Here is a 5,151-nt window from a genome sequence, read left to right on the forward strand (position 1 = left end):
CTGCCCGCCCGTCCTCTGTCACTGAAAGACCTGTCTACCCCAAAAGCACCCACAGTTCAGCATTTCCCTCTATAATTTGTTGTGTTATGTGATCTAGTCCTATGATTTACAAAGTACGTCACTGGACTAGGCTGACGTATGTCCTCATGGTTTTAATCCTGCAGCGTTGATGAATGGGGTGGTTCCACCCGTTCGTGGTAGCACACAGCCCTGCGGCGAACCAGGTTAGCTCATCAAGCTGTCCCAAAGAGATTAGCTACTACCTTCTGGTGAGATTAGTTTAGTGGTAGACTGTGGCAGCAAAAAAAGGTCACAATAGTAGTAGCCGTGACGAGGCAAGAGTGGAAAGGGCAGGTACCATCTCTTTCAGTGTCAGTAGGAGCTTGAGCCACACTGAAATGACTGTGTAAATGTGGCCTGCGTTGCTCGTATGTGTAGTAACCACCGGGCGTTTTATGGAAGGTGATTATTGGTTTCTTCTGCAGCTTGCCGTTTGTTGACACCGTTTGAAGTTATGCTGTCAAAAATAATTTATCGGCCTTTTTACTGTGTTGGGGAAAGGCCCAATTTATTATTTTTTTTTTGTAAAGCTGTCACAACGTGAGAAATAACCCTGTGAGCTGAGAAGCTACACTGTGCTTATTTGCTTATTTTGGTGAATGATTTTGTATCCCCAGATTCTGTAATGTAACTATTATTAAATTGGACAAGAAGTCTGCTCTGGTTGGTCTGGAGAGGGCAGACAGCACTGCAAATCCAATTTTGTACAAAGTGTTCAATAAGTGGGTTTTTTTTCCAAGTAGCGATTGTTATAGGCCAGAAAAATACCAGTGAGCATTTATAAAATTTAGTTTTTGACTGCAGAATTAATCTGGGAGGAATCTCAGTTCCTCAGGTTAAGAAGTTTTAAAGTTTTCTAGAGAAGTCACTGATATCCAGGTTTGAGGATATCGAGAGATCAGAGTAGAGTGTTCTTGATACTCAAAGTTCACAGTCTACTCTTAGGTATCAAGGGACACAAGCAGTCTTGAAACAACTCTGTAGGATTATTTCGGTCTCTCTTCTTTTGAGATCGGAAATCTATTTTTGTTTTATATTCCCCAAGTCTCAGTAGATTGCATTCTTTATTTGAGCAGGGGAAGGTAGTCTGTCTGCAACTCGTGTTTTTACCTTCTCTGGTCATAAAAAGAGGGGGTGGTAACCCCCAACAAACATGTGATGAATGCGAAAGCAGCTTTTTTTAGGCAATTAAGAATACAGATTTCTTCCCCCAAAAACTGATCAATATGTGGCACTGTCAAATGAATTCTACATCAGTTCTTCAAAGCAAATTTTCTTACCTATTATCATCTACTTTTGGCCACTTTCATGCAATAAAGTGTATTTTCTTTCAGTTTATGAAAATGGCTTCATTCCTACCGATGGAAGCTACTCTTTAAACATTTTATTTTGCAAATATTGCAGGAAAAGCTGTTTAACATTGTGCCACCTGAACTTTTTGCCTTCTGACAGTTTATTTACACCATGGAAGCCTTTAATTTCAAGCAGAGTGATTCTTTTCCATACTCTCTCAATGCCTGGCAGGTTTTCAGGTTAGTTATATAACCCAAGACAGGAGGAAGGTCAAGCTGCCAGCAGTCGGCCATTTTTTTCAGTGTAGAAGTCACAACTCTGTGATACATTAATTTGTATATTGAAAGAAAGTCTTTGCTTTTGGGAATTTTGTGACCTTCCCATAGTGACCTAAAAAGGCAAAAGTCAGCTTGAGCATGAATCCATAGTGTAAGTAGTGTGGGAGTTACATGGCTTTGTGTCTTATAGGCTTAGTAATTTGCATATCACATTTTAGCAAGTTTAATAGCTGTGCCTTTGGTTACCTCTAGGAAAGGACTGCATTTGATTACTGGGGTAAGAACTTCATGGTATTTTGGTGCAACTCATTTTACTTAAATTTTTCAGAACTCTAAATGTGGAGCAAGGTTAGTTTCTGTGCTTCTGTGTACTTCAGGCTTTCAAGTTCTTTGCAATCTGGGTCAACAGGTGAACTATAGTTGCAATGTTCTTCTAACCCAGAAGCCTCCATATGTTTTTGGGGTCACCGTTAAACATTTGCTTTCATTGCTTTGGAGTTTTGTGTGTGTAAATGTTTCTTTATGCAAGAATAAAGCTGGTGGAGGTGAAGGATAAACCAGAAAGGACTGAGGAAAACAGGTCAATATAGCAACATCCTGTTTCTAGTGTGTAAATGGACAAAGCTGCAGCAAAAGTCTACATGTGTATCTGTACTTTTAGAACATTCAAAAATCTTAAAGCATAGCAGTTACTAATGGAGACATAATAGCAATCAACACCTAAGCTTTGTTAGTATTAGTTAAGACAGCAGCTGAGCGCTGGTGAATAGAGCTTCCTAAAATATGGTTGATTTTTTTAATTGTTCTTAAATTCTGCACTTGAATTTATTTGTTATTTAAATTGCAGTAGTATTTGGGAGATCTGGCAGTTTGTATTGGTACATCTGGGTAGGAAATAAGAATTTGATACTACTCAGGGTTTCGGAAGTAAATTCAGGTGTCAAACTGTTGCTCATAATCTCTTGGAAAAGTGCTAAGGCAACAAGTTTCTTGCAATAAAATGGAGCCTGTTCAGCTTATCAGAGATGAAAGGGATTTCTTCCAGTTAAACCTTGGTCAGGATGTGTCCTGTAAGGTGTTGACAGGTACGTGATGTTGTGTACACCTGAGATTTTGCATTAGATGTTGCTTCCTTCTGCAACTAAGCTAGACAAATTTTCTGGGTCTACTTTTGAAATTTACTTTGTGTCACGTGTTTCTTGATTTGTAGAAAAGCATTTCCTTTTCTGTTCCATCACGGGCATTCCTTTTTTAACATCTGTTGGTATGTTTGGGCTGTAAAATTCTTGCACTGTAAGTCTGAGTCCTTTCAGAACATAAATTCCTATCCTTCCAAAATGAACATGAGAGATATTGGAAAACAGTCTGTTTTGGCTCAAAGAGGGAAGTTGTGAAGTAGGAGTACCTGTTGTTATTGATTCTTTCAGTGGTCGAGATAAACTATCTACAGTACAGGCTACTTAGGAACAACTCCTAAAAGGAAAACTTGGGTTGGTTTTTTTTTTTTGTTTTATTCTCTCTGTCTGTTATCTATCTGAAGCATGGAATCCATGACCTAGGAAATGCTTTACTTTTTATAGTAAGGAATCAGTGGAGTTCTGTGCTTGCAGATGTTTGGGTTTTTTTCCTTAATGCTAATGTCGTTATTCTACTTACCTTGGAGGTAAAGGGTGCTGCAATTGAGAGGGGGTAAAATAATGATCAAAAGAACATGAATAGGAGGGCAACTTTAATCAAAAGGATGAGTAAATAAATCGATGACTCCATATAGGCTGCTTATTACTTCATGCTTTGTAACTATGCATTTTACGAACTATACAATTTTGCTGTGCACTAAAGATATAGAACACAATGACAGGCTTTATCTCAGTTTTGCAATCTGTGCAGTTCTGAAGTACTGGAGAAGTGTACAGAGAGTTGTGAAACTCCATTTTATAGAGTGACTGGCATGCAATTTTTTGATTTCCAAGACATTGGATTAATTGAAGAACAGAGGAAAATTTTTCTTTACTATGTTCTTTTGTGAGTTCCCTTTGAATTGAAATACTCTGTCTGCAAATTCTGTGGTGTCAAGTGATTTTTAATTTTTTTTCTCCTATTCTTCGTATTTTACATTCTTGAGAATAAACTATTTTTTTCTAGGAATCTTAAAGTAGAAAAAGAGAACAATATGACTTTTAGCACGAATTGCCTACTATTGTTTCCCTTAATCCCCTCTCATAAAAGAGGCATGACTCTACTTCTGTAAAACTGAGATATGAAATTAAAATACTCTGCAGGGTAATTTTTGCCACCTAGGTGTCAGAAGGGTTTTTGATTGAGGACGAGGTTGCATTTCAGTTTTATTCTTTGTTTTCAAAAGTGTTGCTATTAGTGAGCTCAAGAAGTTGAAACTATCCCAAGTCTAGATGAGAGTGATCAAGCAAAGGATGTCATCTAAATTATTTGTTTTATTTGGGTTGCCTAGAGATAATTCCTGTGACTTTCCATCGTTGTCATTCAGTAGATGAGAGATTTAGTTTGCTATGTTTTAACTGCATTTCTTTATAAACAGCATAGCTTTTTGGTGTTCACTGCTGTTATGCAGTATGTCCTAAACCCTGTGAATGCTTCTTTAAATTACTTGTTATGAATGACATTTTCATTTTGTATTCTTCGTCATATTCTTTAACTGGTATGATCTGGAAACATCTACTAATGTGTAGTTTCTTCAGTTTATGTCAAAGGTGCAAATTTCTGTAATATTGATAGTTCAGCTTTAATTGTGGTATATTTCCCCCTTTTATTTCAAGGTTTTAATAGTTGGAGGAGATCTGTAAAGAAATTAGTTTTGATCAGACAGTTGTAGTACTTTGCAGTGAGCAGGATTTTTTTCATTTGATTGAAATTTTCTTCCTGTAAGCTAGTTTTCAGTGAATTTACTGCCGAGATGTACTTTATTTTAGTTTTCTTTTAAACCATGAAGAAAATCCTAGGTTTATGGGCATAACGTGGATTTTCTTATTTTTACGCTTTAGGTTTTGGCTTTCTGCATTCTTTCAAACGTGATTTCACCAACCTCTATTTTTCAGTGCCATCGCTGTAACATTGTGTCGGTTTGCCAAAGAAAAGTTCTTCAATGCTTTACTGAAAGTTTCACTCCAGTTCTTTACTACTCCCACATGAGACAGCACAATGAAAGCGCGACCTCCAGTGCCAAAATCACAAGCTCCAAACTGGAAAGTGTTACTAGTGATCAGATGTTGCTCTTGCAGCAACCACCTCTCTGACATTTTTTTATATATCTTTCTTCCAGAGTCCTACCTTTGCAGTTGATGCTGTATGGCTTGTCAAGTGCAATGATAAAGTAAAAATAATGTTTAGGTTTTGTTAGTTTTTTTCCTTCTTGTTCTGTTTGATGAGTATGAGATTTGCAGGAGTAATTATCTCACTATATATATCATCTGTTCCCAAGTGAAAGTGGGGTGGAAATTTTGGAAACTTTTCCACTCCTGATACTGTATTTTCATTGATTATGGTA

Source organism: Apaloderma vittatum, unplaced genomic scaffold, assembly GCF_000703405.1.
Source record: "Apaloderma vittatum isolate BGI_N311 unplaced genomic scaffold, ASM70340v1 scaffold24830, whole genome shotgun sequence".
NCBI lineage: Eukaryota > Metazoa > Chordata > Aves > Trogoniformes > Trogonidae > Apaloderma > Apaloderma vittatum.